The sequence below is a fragment of the Notamacropus eugenii genome, chromosome 1 (genome assembly GCF_028372415.1).
Source record: "Notamacropus eugenii isolate mMacEug1 chromosome 1, mMacEug1.pri_v2, whole genome shotgun sequence".
Classification (NCBI taxonomy): domain Eukaryota; kingdom Metazoa; phylum Chordata; class Mammalia; order Diprotodontia; family Macropodidae; genus Notamacropus; species Notamacropus eugenii.
The window spans coordinates 956,569-974,324 of record NC_092872.1 but is presented as its reverse complement, the minus strand read 5'-3'; the positions used below and the strand labels follow the sequence as shown (position 1 = coordinate 974,324).

General features: G+C 45.4%; 1 long non-coding RNA gene across 1 annotated transcript in view; it reads left to right on the top strand.

Annotated features, from left to right (window-relative positions):
- The window catches only part of LOC140530186 (uncharacterized), a 38,488-nt gene extending 31,813 nt beyond the window's left edge, over positions 1 to 6,675 (top strand). Inside the window, exon 3 of the long non-coding RNA XR_011975839.1 lies at positions 2,370 to 6,675. This is a non-coding gene — a long non-coding RNA (uncharacterized lncRNA). The remainder of the gene's footprint in view (positions 1 to 2,369) is intronic.
- The last annotated feature ends 11,081 nt before the right edge of the window (positions 6,676 to 17,756 follow it).

Here is a 17,756-nt window from a genome sequence, read left to right as displayed (position 1 = left end):
TCTTGCTCTTTCCACTTCCCTAACATCTCTAGCATCTGTCCCCTCCTCACTACTCACACAAGCACCACCTTCATGTAGACCCCTCCTCATCTCACCTGGACTGTTGCAGTGGCCTCCTAACCCTAAATACTGCTCCCAAAGTGATTTTCCTTAAGCAGAAGTCTGACCACATCATTCTTCTACATGGTAGACTCCCTGTTGCCTTTAGAAGAAAGTGTAAACTCCCCTGTTTAGCTTTTAAAGTACTTTGAAACCTGGTCCACACATATCTTTCTAGCCTTGTTACGCATTTATTCCCCTTCCTATACACTGTTCAAACTGGTCTTCTCTGTGTTTTTCCCTATGACTCTCCCATCTTTAAGCCTTTGCCTGGCCATGTTTGAAATGCATTCCCTCCTTACCTCTAACTCTTAGAATCTCTTCCCTCTTTCAGGACTCATCTTAAGCATTACCTTCTACCTGAAGCTTTTCCCAGTTCCCCCATGTGCCTTCTCAACTGCTCTCCCCAATTAGCATGTATTTATTTTGACATCTTTGTTCTTTATATCCTTAAACGTATACATGCTGTTGCTCCTGGTAGAAAGTGAAGTGCCTGAGAATGAAAAGTGTGTCATTGTTGTCTTTTTATCCCCAGTTTCTATCACAGGATCTGGCACATAGCAGACATTTAATAAACTATTATTGGTAGACTGGGTCCCCCCCAAACCTCTCTTTCAGGTTACATGGGTCATTTTGGCAGGGGTTAGATGTGGAGTTAATAGGAAGTAAATCAGTAGTTCACAGGGACATAAATCAGTAGCCTCTGTCTCCCTTCCATGAACAATTTCCCATGTTAAAACTTTGGGTGACCATGGATGGATCTCCTTTAATTTAGAGAAGATAGTAATGCACTTCTGGGTATTTTGAACCTAATGGAATAAGCCAGACTGAGCTGAGTGCTGAGTACTAAACTTGGGACTCTGTTCTAGGCTTGACTCTGAGGACTACGCTCTAAATTGTATGTCCTCTAGGCTCTGGGCTAGCTGACTAACTCAGAACTGGGTAACTTCTGTGACCCCTGGATCTCAGGACCAATTTCCACCCACAACTCCATTCTGGAGGATGGATTTCCACATTTAAAAAAAAAAAGTGAGTCAGTTCATTAACCAAATAACCATCAGATTGACAAGTATTAATAATATTACTGCAAAGCTTACATTCCTATAGTTCTTTAAGATTCAGAAAGCACTTTCGGGATCCAAAAGATATAAACAGGCTAGAATGTTGAATGAATCTAATAAAGTGAAAGACAATTGCGCAAGCAAAGTATAGGGTCATAATGGTGAGATGGTGTGAAATTGACCTGACTCCTTTGTTGTATGTCCTAAAGATTTTAATGGACTGTGAAACAGACATCAGTCAATACCAGCTAAAAAGAAGTCATGCAATCTTAAATTGTATTGAGATACAGTATCTAGATCAAAGAAGCCGATACTTTTTATGTTAGTAAAAACCTGGAAACAAATTGGGTGACCATCTATTGGATAACGAATAGCTGAGGAAATTGTGATACGTGAATATAATAGAATATTATTGTGCCATAAGAAATGATTAGTAGGAATAATTGGCGAAAAAATGGAAAGATTTGTAGAAACTAATACAGTAGAGAAAAGAAAGCAGAACTAAGAGAACGTGAAACATTATAACCACAATAAAGTAAAGGAAAACCATCACGAAAGCCATCTGAACTCAGATGTAGATAGATAGACAGCTAGATGTGTATATGGATATGGATATATGTGTGTGTACGCATACACAGACACACACACACAATGACTAGTCTTGATTCCAGAAGATTGATAATGAAACACAATTCCCTTCTCTTAATAGAGAATCTGTGGACTACAGGTAAGGAATATTGCTTACATTATCAATTGTGATTGGTATATCAGTTTATTTTTCTTAACTGTTTTACTTTGTTATGTGGCTTAAAGGGGTAGGAGGGCATCAGGGTAATGACAATGAAAAAAATAAGGCATCATTAAAACATAAAAAAACCAAAACAAATAAAGGATGTCATCTGGCTTTCTTCTGTTATGGTCAGAGCCCACATGAATAGTTGCCTTCAGTTCTGGGTACCACAGATAAATTGCCCAGAAGAGAGTGACTAGGATGGTGAAGGGACTAAAGACCATGCCTAATTAGTATAACCTGAGTCCCAAAGCTCATTGGTATGGGACTCCCTCCCCACTAGTGGAGGTCATGCCCCTGGTCTGCATGAGGGGAAGGGTGGAGTTCATGAGAGTGGGAGAGAGGGGAGGTTCACTCCTTTTTGATCTCGAGGGCTTTTTCAGGTCATGCCAGTCACTTTGGACTCTTCTGGCTTCCAGTTTCAGGTAAATAGATGGACAATGTCAACTCTACTTCAGGTTACTGAAGGAAAAGACTTGGAGAAGAAGCTGACATGAGAGGAGCTGGAAGCCTCCCTTATGTTCCTATATTCAGCATGCTACACTAGAGATTTCAAAGACTACTTTTGGGTGAGATAAAAGGCCTCTCTCTTGGTTGAACCTTGCTCCCAATGTGAGAGCGCCTACGTTCTGTAGCATCTGGTATATATTCACCTATGCATACTTTCTCTGATTTCTGTTTTGCTACAATTTGGATAAGTGGCTTTATTTGTTATCCAGTTTGCATGTTCATTGTATAACTGGTATTTGGTGGGAAAGGGTCAAGCTTTGGATATAAAGTATCGGATCTGGCTTCCCCATTAAGAAAAGAGCAAATAGATGTTAGCTTGAATCTGAAAACCTTATCCCTTATACCAAGGAGTAGATAGATATAATTCTAGCCCAGTATTCCCTCTCTCTGAGGACAATAGAATGGCCAAGCTCTGGCCTCAACCTCCTGCTTCCCCTCCTGGTAGGAGAAGACAGCTGGGGAGAGAAGACACTAGAGTTGTCTATTCTGTCTCCCTTTAAGCCACACAACATCCCCATGCTACCTGTAGGGTGAACGCCCTCAAAACATTAGGATTGACTGAAGGAAACAGTCTGGAGAAATGGAGACTTAGGACATATTTAATAACTGTGCTAAAATACTTGAAGGGCTGTCATTTGGAAGAGGGATTTGACTTGGATTTAGCGCCAGGAGACTGAACTAGGTGGAAAAAGGTGGAAATTATGGAGAGAAATTTTGTATTGAACAAGAAAAATCTTTAAAATGGGAGCTATCCAAAAGTGGAATAGGCTGTCTTGGGAGGTGCTGAGTTCCCCATCCCTGAAGGTCTTCAAATTGAGACTGGATGACAATTCATCTGGAATGCTGCAGAGAGAATTCTTGGTCATATACAGATGAAGCTAAATGCCCTTTGAGATCCCCTTCATTTTCAAGATTCTAGGATTCTATGGCTGGCAGAGGAGGGATTCTTTCTAGGGACCATGAGGTATGTGACTAAGCAGGGATGCCTGGGGGGGCAGGCTACCCTGGGTGGGACTCCCCTCCAGGAGAAAGAGATAGTAAGAGCCTGAGCCCTTGAACCTTCAGGCCCACTGTAGGTAGGTTTGAAGGAAAAATGGAGCCCAGGCTTGTGTGTGCAGTGGCAAGACATGCAGAAACTGCCTCTATTTCCAAGTGACTGGTTTTTGCACAACCCTGCCCACCTCTGCTTGCCCACGTTGTAATATGTGTGATTAACCCAGCATTAGAAGCTGCCGCCTCCCCCCTCTACCTGCTGGGGGTACTTAGGGAAGCAGAGGTGGCTTCCGCCCTTTCCAATGCTGCTGAACCGAACCCCAGCCCTGAAACATAAGCCTTAGACAAGTTTCCCCTGCTGGAGAAGTTAAAGGGGGAGTAGGGGCTGGGCTCTTTCTATTTTCTAAATAAACCCAAAGAAAGGGATTCTTCAAGAGCGCAGCCTGGGGGCAGATTCTAGCAGGGTGGAAAGCAAGGAGGAAGAACCAAGGACAATTGTCAGGCTGATGGCATCTGTTCCCCTGTCATCCTTGGAGGGGACTTGGCAGAAGTGTCTCTCTCTGATTTTGACTCCATGGCCAGAGAGGCCAGAAAGGGAGAGTTCTTCAAAGCCTGTGTTCTGGATCAGCCCAGAGCATCCTTTTAGCTGCTTAGATCAGCCCCAGGCCTTGGAGCTCCTCAAACCCTCCCCTATCACACATCTCAGCTCTGGGTTTCCATCTGTCTACAATTTTCCAGAAGTTTCCAACTTCTGGAAGCCCCTGTGATGGATGTCCATCTTGGAGAAACTGTGTACAGATTCAAAAGGGACCAGGTATAGGACAGTAGCAAGTAGGAATCTGACTCTCCAGGACTTTCTTCTTTATTGTTAGGCCTTACTTAACCGTGCCAGTAAATGTGGGTGCATCTTGGGGATGCCCTTCTCTTTGCCTCAGCTGAGACCTGAGTCTAGGACCCTCATTTTCAGAGAGAGGCAGACACATTTAATAAATGTTCTGGCACCCTTCAGCACCCTGCCCTCTGTTCCTGCCCTACCAGAAATTCACCCACTCCTGGAAGATATCCAGGAGATATCACAGACCTCTTACCCCTAAAAGCAATTGGACCTGAGATCCAGAATTAGATTCCTTTGATGCCTTACTCCCTCATTCTACAAATGGAGAAAATGAGCCCCATAGAAGGGAAGATGCTTGCCTAAGATCATATATCAGGTTCATGTCAGAGCCAGGACTAGAACCCAGGTCTCCTGACTCCTAACCCACGGTTCTTCCCATTGCACCTTGCCTCCTTTTTTTCCCTTACCTGAGTGAGAGGGAGCTGCCAGGGAATAAACATCAGAACACCGTTGAGGCAGCTTAGTGGCAGTAGGTACAATGCTAGACTGGAGTCAAGAAGATTCATCTTCCTGAGTTGAAATCCAGACTCAGACACTTACTTAAGCTGTATGACCTTGGGCAAGTCACTTAACCCAATTTGTCTCAGTTTCCTCATCTGTAAGATGAGCTAGAGAGGGAAATGGCAAACCACTTCAGTATCTTTGGCAAGAAAATCCCAAAAGGGTCATGAAGAGTCAGACATGACGGAAAACAACTCAACAACAAAAATGAAAACAAAATACTGACCAGTGACATGGTATGTATGCTTGGCCCCTGCAGTGCTTCTGACCCAGCTCTGGGCACTACGTACAAATACAGAGCACCCCAATAAGCATTCTCAGTGGCCCAAATTGTTCCTTAATATCACTGGAAACTGAAATGTGGGAGAGACTAAATATGGGGGTAATGGGAGGCTAAGTTCATAGGATCCTAGATCTAGAAGGGACCTCAGGGACCAGCTAGTCTAAGCCCCTCCATTTTACAGATGAGAAAACTGAGATCTGAGAGAAAAGGACTAAGTACTGGGGATAGAGGATCAAACATTGTGATGGAGGGTGATTGTCCTGAGGGTGAGAACTAAATCTTGAGGTGGACAATAACAATAAATAATGTTTTTCATGTTATTGAGTCATATCAGACTCTGTGATCCTATTTGGGGTTTTGTTGGCAAAGATACTGAAGTGATTTGCCTTTTCCTTCTCCAAAACATTTAAGTACCTCCTATGCACTAGCACTGTGCCAGATACTAGGAATACAGAGACAAAAATGAAACATTCCCTGCCCTCTGGGAGCTTATATTCCCTCAGGGTGGATAGATCCCATTATGCAGATAAATAAATACAAAATATGTGCAAAAAAATGTCAGATGAGTATGTCTGCTTGAATGCAGCTCCAGAATGACATGGATAGAAATCTCTGACATCGAGCCGAGCTCTAACCTTGAGGGCAGCAAGAGAAGGGCCATGGCTGGACGCTTGTTCCTTCCCTCGTCTACCTCTGAAAGGGGTATTGGGCTAGCGGTATATCTGTCAGCTTCCTCCAAGTGTAAGTTTGACTCAAAGGGGAAGCTGCATCTCTGTTCAGTCTTGAGGAAGAAACCCTTTGCCTTAGACTCACAAATGTTGTTCCTCTCCACCATAGCTTACACAAAAGACTGTCCCAAATAGTGAATAGCAGGCACACTTATTTATCTAAGCCAAGCAGCAAGCCACAATTGGATTCTGCAGATTAGAATATACCAGAAAATACCCCAAAATGAATGAGTTCTTCTGCAGAGAGCTGGATAAGATTTTAACTCCAACCAAGAGAGAAACCCTGATCTCACCCAAAGTGGGAAATGAATCAGTACAGAGGATAGGTCTCAGGAATAGCAGGTGGCCAGTCCCCAAGACTGTCCCCAAGACAAGTCCCCAAGGAGCTGAGTTTTGGTTCAGGCTAAGATAAGAAAAAGGGAAGAAGACCATACTAGCTCCCTTCCTTCCAGTTAGGAGAGCTGTGAAACTTGCCCTAAACCCCCCCCCAAAACTTTAAATATGAAAAAAAGAATCTAACATTTCACACCCACTGGTGTCAGCAATTGCTATAGCCAGGCAGGGTAGCGAATGTTGGTAGTTTCTCTGTTTTTTTATCTGAGTTTTAGTAGCATGGGGTAGCTGGCTTTTAGGGACTGGAGACTATATGGGGTATTTTTTAAGGGCTAAGAAGCTGAGAAGATGCCAAAGGAAAGGACCTCTGGTTTCTTCTTCCCCAGGAAATTCTCATTCCCAGCTGATCTCCCATCTTTGCTACCCTTTATATGCCCCTCACATGCACTTTCTTTTTTTTTAAATTTTAAAATGTTTTTAATAAGCCCTATAATCTCAGAGTTTAATGTGTTTGTTTCCTAACTCTTTAATAATGCTTTGACGAATTTAAAAAATCACCTTATATTCTTTTTTTAAACAATATTTTATTCTTTCTCAACTGCATGGAAAAGCAATTTTTAACATTAGGGTTTAAAAAAAATTTTTGAAATTCTCTGCTTCTCTCCCTCCCCTCGTCCCTCCTTGAATTAGTAAACAATTTGCTATGTTATACATGTACAGTCATGTAAAACGTATCACAAACTTTCAACACACAGATACAGAGGCATATCAATATACTCAGAGAAACATACTCCATACCCACACATACTCCAACACATTAAAACATGTAGGTACTTGTCATACTAACAACTACTCAAGACACAGTCACTTCTACCCCAGCCTCCTTGTTTGTCCTTTGTTCACTAAAATACACATATACATGTGGATGGGGGACAGAGGTGGGACAGTGGGAGGGTGGGGAGAGTCCTTTTGAGATTTTGGGCAGTTCTGTATTTGAAGGGATCAGGAAGGCAGCTGAGCTATGATTTTCCCCAGACTCTTTTCCTTGGGAAGAGAGAAGAAGCTTAGGGATTTGTGTGGTTTACCCTTTGTTTAGAAAAAGGACCATGACGTCAGGGAGATGATGACATGACTTGCAGTGGACTTTGATATGAGTGAGGGAGGGCTGTGCAAAGTCACCAGCCTCACATTCTCCTCCAGAGTCATCTGGGTCCGGTGGCTAGTTATCCATCAAGTTGACTGGAGAAGGCCCAGGATGCACTGGGAGATCTTGGCCCCTTTTTTTTTTGTGCAGGCATATCTTGTTTTATTGCACTTCACTTTATTGTTCTTTGCAGATATTGTATTTTGTTTTGTTTTTTTTTACATATTGTAGGTTTGTGGCAAGTCTTTCAGCGCCATTTTTTGACCTTGGTCTTTCTAAGCTGAGGTCTTTCAAGGTTCTCACTTTGAGTGAGGCCAGACCCATTCAGTGAATAGGATGGCCCCTTTAATTAAAAAACAAAACAAAACTGGGAGGGAAGACCCTCAGGGTTGCTGGCCAAAAGAGACATGGTTAACTCTTTTTTTTTTTTTTAAAGCCAAAGAAAACAAAGTTTATTAAGGATTCGCCAAATTGGGTTGCCTCTTGAGGAGCCTAAGCTTTTGTAACGCTTGTATTTACAAGCAGGCCAGATAGAATCTCAGCTAGACAGAATCTGAGCTGGACTGAATCTGAGCCACGGTTAACTCTTTATGTTCACTCTGAGCCAGGGGTTTTGAAAACGGGGGGACCCAAACCAGAGAGCTGTTTGACAGTTACTGGCAAATAGCTCCTGCCTGGTTTATAAGCCGGCATTCAGAGGCTGAAAATTGGGAACTATGTCCAATGTTCACTATAAGCCAAGATGATGCCTCTGATGATAAGCCAAGGCCTGAATTAAAAACAGGAAGCAGAAGAAAAGAGGAATTTCTTTTCATTAGCTCTCTCTGAGGACTCTACGCTCAGGTCACTGTTGTTGAGGCTCTCTTTCTAGGGAAAGGAAAAGTCTCCATACTGAAGAGTCTGAGAGAACACCACAGGGGACATGTTTCCCCACCCCCAATTTTAGGACAAAGGTTTTCATTTTTTTCTCCTAAACACATGAACTTTAAGCTAGCATCCATTCTTCCTTAAGGAACGCAACAGTCAATAGTTCAGCTGAATTATAAACTGAAGACAGTGGAGACTATATTGGGGCTCCTCCATGGGTGTTCCCCATGTGTGTCTACTCATCTTAATGATGCTGTGTGTATTTTGGGGAGTGTACCCCCGTTTAATGGGGAACATTCTTGTGCTGCTTTTCTTAGCAAGAAATTTAGGTGAATTCCTTTCCTTTAAATGAATTCTATCCTCTGGCTAGCTATAAAAGGTAAACAGTATCCATGGAAGCTTTAGTTTTAGGGGAGGAAGACCCACAGGACACTTGACCTTAGGGTAGCTGACTCCTGGAGACTTCTATACACAGATCACTCCCCCTCAAAACATGCCCATGCCTCTGATTCTTCATGCCTTTTCCCTCTGAATCGATTCCCAACATCAAGTCTGGCCCTTGAATCCTCCTTTATAACCTTGAAAAATCAGAGCGAAATCCAAACAACAAAGCAACCCTGTGTGATGGTGAAGGCAAACATTCCACGCCCATCATCCCTTGCCTCTCAATTAAAAGGAGTGAGGCATATGAATGTACGCATATGGATATACTTTATATCTAAAATATGTGTATATCAGATATGTAGTATTTATGTATGTATTTTTTAATCTTCTTTTTTCTGGAACTGATTGGTCATTGTAATTAATCCGAATCTGGCATCATTTCAATGGGATTCTCTTTTATCTCATTGTGCTTATTGTTTCATTGTTCTTTCGGTTTTATTCTTTTTGTTCGTTCAGCACTGGTTCATGCAAGTCGTATTCTCAGACTAGAACCTGATTAGCATCGTCTGACACTGTGGTCATTGTCAGTTATCCCCAGTCCATCCCCTGCTAGGAAGACACACACTCCTCCAGAGGGAATGCTGGGACCCCAAGGGCCACTGACCTCAGCGACTCCCCTTCTCTTCCTCTCCACTGTCCTTTCCTTTTCTCCCATCCCCTGCTCTTCCTTTCTCCCTCTTCCCCTCTACTTTCATTCCATTCTCTTCCTTGTGGTGGATTGAATGTTTTCTTTCCATCTCCAGGAATTCGTGTGGATTAATGGAGAGGCCATCACAAGACTTGGAGGGAGCAACCCTTGGTCAGAGTGGAGTAGGTAGAACAGACGTACCTGTGGATTAAAGGTGTAGATCCTGTGAGCAGGGCAAGTGCTTCAGACGGAGGAGATTCCATCCCTAGGGCAAAAGATAGAGATAGTCTGAGCTGGAAAGTAAGCATCTCAGCGGTGGGAGCCTGAGCCTTCTCCAAGGAGAACAGGAAGGAGAAAAGTCCTTAGGAAAAGAGGACAAGAGTGAAAAGACAGGTTGTCCTGAATTCCCCAATGTTCTATTTCCAGAAGTTCCCTACACCTTTCCCAGAGGGGTTCCATTTAACCCCCCTTTCTGGCACCATTTCCCATGAGCCGCTCTGGTCCTGTCTCCCCCTCCCCCCCGGAAGCAGATTCAGTTATGGTCAATCAATCAAGTTTAAGCGTTTATGATGTACCAGAGAATTCAACAAATATCAACAGGTTATCACCAAGGCTGAGCAAGGTCCCTGGCTGGGTTCTAAGGATACAAAGAAAACAGCTCCTGCTTTCCATGTAAACATGTAAATATACCAGCTAATTTGCAGAGAGGAAAGAGCACTAGCCACTGAAGGCTTCCCTTAGGAGATGGGTCCAGAGATGAACCCAAGCTTCTCAGGGAGAAAGTGGGGTGAACCTCAGAGCTCTTACTGATTCTTTTTTCTGGATCTTAGGCCCTGGCATCACACCAAATCCGGGTCCTCTGAGCTTTGGCACAGTCTAGGAAAAGCCCAAATTTGAGGCTTTGAAACTGGGTGGATCTACATCTTCCCTCCCCACATCCAGCTGCTCAGGAGGTGACCTGGCCCTGAAGCTAAGGAGGCTGGAGTTTGCTCTGCTGCTTTTAGCCTCCCCATTCTGCTATTAACCTTCTGTGGAACCTCGGGAGAATTGGAGTATCAGAATCCTATAGAGATCATCGAATCTAATCCCTTGATTTTTAAAGTTGGGGAAACTGAGTCCCAGAGTAGCTCCCCTCATTTTTACCTATGGGAAATAAAAGCCCAGAGATGGGAAAGGATAGACCTGGAAGAGAACCCAAGTTTCTTGACATCCAGACCAGCCTCTGCACAGCTCTCTGGCCTTGGCTTCTAAGTCAATCTGAAAGGCATTGCTGTACAGTGTTGACCTTGGAGTCACAGAACCTGAGTCCGAATCCTGGTTTTGCTTATTTCCACCTGTCAAAGCCTCAGTTTCTTCATTTGTAAAATGACGGGATTGGACTAGATGATTTCTAAAGTCCCTTCCATTTCTGCGTGCTTGATTGGACAAAATGGAAGTCATAACCCCTCCCTGTTTACCTCATAGGGCTGCTATGAGTGTAGAATGAGATAATAGATTTTAAAGCTCTTTATTATAAGAAACTTAGAGGACCGGACTATTATTCCTTTGGGTTAGTCTGCCCTTCTCCAGCCTCCACTTCTTACTTCTGAATGCTGAAGGTGAAGGGAGGGGCCGAGATAACAACATTATCACCATCTGGCATCGTCACTGGATTTTTATTGGGTTATAAGGATTGCAAAGCATTTTGTATGCATTATCTTATGTAATGCTCATAGCAGTCCTATGAGGTAAGTACTATCAGTGTTATTACCTCTGTTTTACAGGTGAGGAAACAGGCTCATGGGGTAAAGAGACTTGCTCAGAGTCACACAGTCTGCGTCAGAGGCAGTACTGAACCCAGGTCTCACCCCCCAAGTCCAGTGGCCTTTCCAATAATGTCATTTAAAGTACTCTAACAATCTCCCACCTGCCGACCTTTCCAGTCACTTCACATTGCATCTCTTCATTCATCCGGCGCCTGGAACTCCCTGTTCCAGGCCAATCAGCCTGCTTACTAGCTACTGCTTACACACAGCCTTTCCATTTCCTGCCCCTGTGTCTGTCAGGGTGGTCTCTCATACCTGAAATGTTCTGCTTCGTCACTTTTGCCTCTTAGAATCCCTCCTCTTCAAGGTTTTTCCTCATTTTCGGGTTGCTGCTCTTGTAACGACTTTGTACGTATGCATTTTCTGTTTAGTTATGCACATAAATGTTAAATCCCCCAGTAGAATACAAACCCCTTGCGGGTCAGAATTATTTTATTTTTGTCTTTACGTTCCCTCCTCCAGCCCCATGTCTTTCACCTCATGGGCACTTGATAAAAGTTTGTCGTATGAATAAATGAAGGAAGGAGTAGCTAGCTGAGCCCCTGTGTGAGAAGAAATATAGATAACAGACTAAAAGAACACAGTGGAGACCTTGGCTTAGGAGCAGCCTCAAGAAAGGGGCAAAGCTGAGAGGCCAGGGCAGTCAGAGACAGACAAAGATCCTGGATCTCCTCCCTACAATCTTTCCAGATGTCCTGAGCCCTGCTACTTTTCCTTGTTGAGAGTGGGGGTGGCCTCCCTGTGTCTCCCCCCTCAGACTGAAGGCTCTCTGAGTTCAGGACTTTCTCCCCACAAATCGAGGACTCCCTGAAAGCACAGCTGTCTTCCTGCTGGTTTGGGGGGTGGCTCATTCTGAGACTCATTCTCCCCTATTTCCATTTCTTGCCCTGGAACAGTGGACCCTAAGGGGTCTGCCCTAGCATCAGGCCAAGTATATAATAACAAATTTCTTTGCCCTCCGCAGACTTCTGGCCCCAGTTCTTCAGCTAGGCTGCCTGGCACTGGCTGGCTGAGAGCCCGTGGATCTGGCCACAGACCCTGTTATTTGTGGCTGTATACTCCCTTGACTCGTTAGGAACCTGCTGGGGCAGGAGGTGGGGTGGTTTGAGGGCAGCCCTAGTGGGCAGGGGTCGGGCAGATTCTTGACCCTTACGATTGCATGAGAGTTGGTAGGAGTGAGTGATTCTCCCTCCCTCCACAACAGATGTTGTCTGCCCTTTCTTTCTTAGGCCCAGCAAACTCACCACTCCTCCACATCTGTACTGCCCCAGGGGTCTCCAGTTTAGTTTTCCCTGAACATTGGAAGGAGAACTCTCAGAGCTCTGCTTCATTCTTCCTTCCCACTATCCCCAGAGAGAACTTCCCACATCTCCCAGCATGAACTAGAATGAAGCAGAGCCTTGCCTGGGGGTAGGGACAAGGAAGGCTGCTCTGTTGACTCTGCCTGGTGGGGACCCTACCCCATAGGTGAATGGGTAGGGGGGAGGACTGTCCTATCCTCCTCACAAGGTTGTTGCAGGAAAGCCCTTTAGCTTTATACCTTGTAAGTCATTATAAAAAGCCAAGCTGTCATTGATACCATTAAGAAGACTGGACTGAGCATATTGAATATTGGGAGAGACTTAAAAAACAAAATTAATGGTCTTGAAGCCAGAAGATTTGAGTTCCAATCCTGCTTCAGTTAAATACTAGCCATGGGACCCTGGACAAGTCACTTAGCTACTCAGTATCTCAGGAAACTCTGAGACAAGTTACAGAGAAGGCTTCAACCTGCTTTGGTAAAGGAAGTTTCCTTTATCAGTGAAATCACAGGTTCCTTCTCTGACCCATCCCTATTGAACCAGGCTCACAGCTGGGAGAGGAAGCAGCTGAAGATATTATTCCACAAGAGAAAAAAAAAAGACTCAAGAAAACTTTCTAAACTGTGTAGAAACAAATGCTAAGCCACAGATTACAGAAAGAGTTACAGAAAGAGTTTAGAATGGGGCCCTTAGAGCAAGGGTTAATCAGAGAAATCTTTCCAAAGGAGGTGAGTTTGCAGGCTTGCTTGAAGCTGAATCCCTCCCACAGGGGTCAGCTCAGCATTGCCCGCCTCTTTCTCGCACACAAACACACAAACAAACAGCTATTTCCATCTATGTTTGAGGTTGAAAGTTGTGGCCATTTAACCCTTTGTGACTTTGGACAGGCTTGATAGGCTAGGAGGCCCAGAGATGAGGATGACATGAAAACCTTGAGCCCCTCATCTGACAACAATTTAGGTGTCTTGTAGCAATTCTGTGCCTGACTCTACTGGCATTGCTTGGGGGCAGAAGCAGCCAGCTCAGCTTGAGAGATATACCACTCTGTTCTCTCATCCCTGGGCATCCCACTACCTCTCAAGGTTTTATACTTCTCCAGGAGATCTCTGGGGTGCCTTGGAAGCTCAAACGAGGAGGCTGACCTTGCTAAACTCTAGAGTCCCTTCTAACGATCTTGACTCCTGGCACTCTAAATGGTGAAAAACCCTCCTGGCCTAAGTCATTCAGGTGGGGGAGGATGTGATGAGGAGGAAGGTCAGGCAGGGTCTGTCCCACCCAGGCTGAGTGTACTAGCTTTATCACTAGAAGACAGAACTGCTGAAACCCAGACTATTGTTTCTACCTTGGAACAGGCCCCCAACCACAACAAAGTTGGTAGCCTTTCTGTAACATTTTCAGCTTAGAAAAAAATAATTTACAAATCCAATTTCACTGGATCCTCACAACAACCTACAGATGAAGAAACCACGGTAGATGGTAAGGGATTTGACCAGGGTCACACAGGTAATGTCTGAGGTAAGATTTGAATTCAAGTTTTTCTGACTCAAAACCCAGTGTTCTGTCCCTCCATTGTGCTTCACAGTTTCCCCAAAGCAGACCCCTTCTGTTTTCCCCAGAGAAGGGAAATGTCCAGGTCCCGTCCGACCCCAAGTCATCTAGTCTACCATCCTAACTCTACCTAACCCATCTCTATCCCAAAGTTCAGGAAACAGATCAAAGTCTATATTGAGAGGCTGGTGTCCAAGTTCCAACAAAATGTAATTTCTGGAGATGGGCCTAAAAACGCTATCATGGGCCCTCTCTATTAGCCTTATCTTCTAGGGGCAGATCTAGGTTGGCTCTCAAAGGTTGGTCATTTTATAACCATTTTTCTTCATAACTCTGTGACTTAAGTGGTCCAAATGTTATGTTTACATAGTTTACACATTCTATAGATTAAAAAACTAAAATTCAGAGTTTAAGTGGCTTGCTAGTAAGTGTCAGAAAGAGAAACAAACCCAGGTATTCTGAACAGGCCTCCACATTGAATTGAAAGTCCTGGATTCTAATCCAAGCTCAACACCTAATTAACAATGTGATTTGGGTCTTAAAAGTCCTTGGGTCTCCATTTCCTCATGGGTGAAATGAGGGTAAAAATACTCATCCTGCCCTGTTAGTCTTAAAAGATCAATTAAGATAATGTATAGGGGAGTACTCTGAAAAGTCTAAATGACTCTTGGATGACAGGGCCAATTAAATCTGATTAAATGGGCCCCTAAACAGAACCCTATAACCTTCCCCACTGTCTTTAGCAGCACTTTTCCCTCCTGCTCAACATCACTTGCAAGTCAAGTGACCATCAGCTCAGGGGTAGAGGTTAGACTGCAGAAAGAACTTCCATAGAATGACTAAGAAATTGTGAACGCTCTTTCCTCAACGACTGTGAAAAACTGGAGAAACCTGTCTGGGCACCAGTCCCTCTTCCTTCTTCCAAGTTAGTGTGACCTCTCGGTAGCCCAGAAGCAGCCTATGGCCCTCCTAACCTTAAGGCTAGTGACCTGTAATCTCAGGTCCCTCTCCAGGAATCAGAACGTGTCCGCACTGGGAACAGAAAAGGTGGGAACTCGGGAAGGAGGTTCCAAGGAGGGAACTGTCCCATCACTCTGGCTCTCCTCCAAGAAGCAAGGCGCCCATCCTTTCTTCACCTGTTTTCTCTTCCTCCCACAGATCCTAGGTCTACTTCCTCCCTTGTCTCTCTTAAACAGTGTCTTGGAAGTCTGGGGTCTGGGCCTGAGACCCGAGACTACGGAGAGGAAGGAGGAGGGTGGAGGCGGAGGGAAGGTCTCCCGTTTCTCCATCTTCCCTTCTGTGGATTCCTGGCTCTCTGTCTCCCGCTCGCTCTGCCTCTCGGTCTGTCCCTCTCTGGGTCAGTCGGAGTGGAGGGGCCTGGAGGGCGGAGGGGAGGAGGGGTCTCTGACCCTGCCCCGCCCTCCCAGCACTCCGGGCGCCCCCTCCTCCCGCCCTCAGGTGAGAAGGCCCCATGGCCGAAGCCTCAGGTACCGGCCCAGGAATAGCGCCCCAGCCTTTATAGCTCCGACGGTGGCGTCACCGAGGAGGCTGCGGGCCCCGCCCTGGCCTGGGGCTAAAGATAGCCTCCAATGGGAGCTGGGGCGGGGGGCTCTTGGGCGGGGGGGGGGGGGGGTGGGTGGGTGGGTGCCTGGCTTAGTCTAGCGCGGGGCTCGGGCGTGTGTGCCCGCCCCATCCAGGTCCCCGGGGTCCCCTTCGTCTGCCAAAGCCCCGAGAGGCAGGCGGGCCAAGAATCACCTCCGTTGTACAGATAAGGAAACTGAGGCTCCCGAAGAGAAGCCGTTTGCCCGGTTTTACAGTGTCCATAACAGCTGGCACTAGAACCGAAGGCTCTTAAAATTTTTTTCTTAACATATTTATTTTAAACCTTTTAAAAAAAATTTGGTTTCTAAATTCTCTCCTTCCGCCCTCCCCCCAAGAGGTAAGGAACATGGCATTAATTACACGGTGAGGTTATCTAACACGTATTTCCATATTAGCCTTATTTTTTAAAAGGAAGTGAGGAAGCGCTCCTTCGGTCTGCCCTCCAGGCTCGTCCGTTCTCTCTCTGGAAACAGACACTCCTCGTCAGTCCCTCGGACCTGTCCTGGACCATCACATCTATCTGAGCAGCCAGGCTGGGTCATGGTGACCGCAGCTCTGCTGTGCGCGCGATCTCCCGGTTCTTCTCATGTCAACTTGCATCAGTTCATGGAGTTCTTGCCATGTTTTTCCCAAACCGCCCCCCCTTTTCCCACAGCACAATGGTACTCCATCCCAGTCACAGGCCACAACTTGTTCCACTGTTCCCTAATCAATGAGTATCTCCTTGACTTTGAATTCTTTGTCATCACCAAAAGGGCTGCTCTAATATTTTTTATACACAGAGGTCCTCTTCCTTTTTCTATGACCTCTTTGGAATGTGGACCTAGTAGTGGCAGGGGCATTGCTGGAACCCAGGACCCGACCCCATCGAAGGTCCTTTACACTGTACCATTACGCTTTTGTGTAAACAGAAATCATGGGCTGGGAACTGGGAAGTTTGGGTCCTAGTCTTAGATCTTCCACTAGTGTTAGACAAATTCATTGAGGCAGAGGGGGAGCGGGTGGCAATTCAGGAATCCGAAGAGCCATGTTCAAATCCCATCTCTAATTTGTGTGGGTGGGAAGGGGCTGGGGAAGTGGGGGGCGGGGCTGGACCAGTTGGCTACTAAGGTGGAGATCAAGATTTGTGATCTGTTACTTCTTCCTCGCCACCATCACTGTTCTGTCCATCGTCACTTAAATCCACATAACAGTTTACTGAGCAGTTTTCTTAAAGTGACTAGTGCAAACATTATTGCCCTTATTTCTTAGATGAGGAAAATGAAAGATGTGACGTGTCCAAAGTGACCCAACTGGCAGAAGTCCAGTGACCTTTCCACCGTCCTCTTATAAGCAGATAAAATCATCTAAGTTCCCTTCTGGCTCCAGAATTCTTTGTTCTGTGAATCTGAAAGTAAGTCTGCCTATCTTTAGGGGACCAGAGGGCAGGACTGGGACGGGCAGAGACAGTGACAGTGACAGGAGGGTGAAGGGGAGATGCCATGACAGAAGCAGATAGGAGGGGATGGGAGAGCAGAAAGGGGTAGCAGCAGCTGGAGGGTTGGGTGAAAGTCGGGTGAAAGAGAAATGGGTGTTTCTGCTACTGTGAAATCACTCTGGAGTCTGGCCTGGTTCAGCAGTGAGTCATCAGGACCAGAGCGGGTTTGTGGAGGGAAGGGGAGAGGGCAGGACTGGTAACTATGTCAGAATCCGCCCTGGAGATCCCCAGCTCCTTTTCGAATGAGAGACCTTTGTCCCTGGCATAACTACTAGGTGAGGGACGAAGGAACCCAGGAGTCAGTCCTGGGCCAAAGAGAGATAATGCTTGGGCAGCTGTGTGTCAGTGAAGGATCATTTTCTGATACACGAGAAGCCCCAGTGAACAGCCCTGTCCACAAATAGCCTTCCTTACCCTCATCAAACTTTTTGTTCTTGGGAGGGAAGCACAGAGGTTTTCAGAAATTCAAGGTTAGAAGGAAGCAAATGGGCTAGGGTCCAAAGTGGGGAAGGATCTGTATATGACCTTTGGGCCGGACAATCAATCAAAAAGCATTTATTAAGGACCCACTATGTGCCAGGCACTGTTTGGGGGGGGAGGTGAGAGTCAAAGAGTAGGCCTTCTCTGACCTTAAAGAGTTTTCTCTCAATAGTGAGAGGCAATGTGTACATTTATAGGTATATACAAGAAACATACAAAGTGGATGAAGAAACCCAGGTTGGGGGTTGGCAGTATAAGGAAAATCTT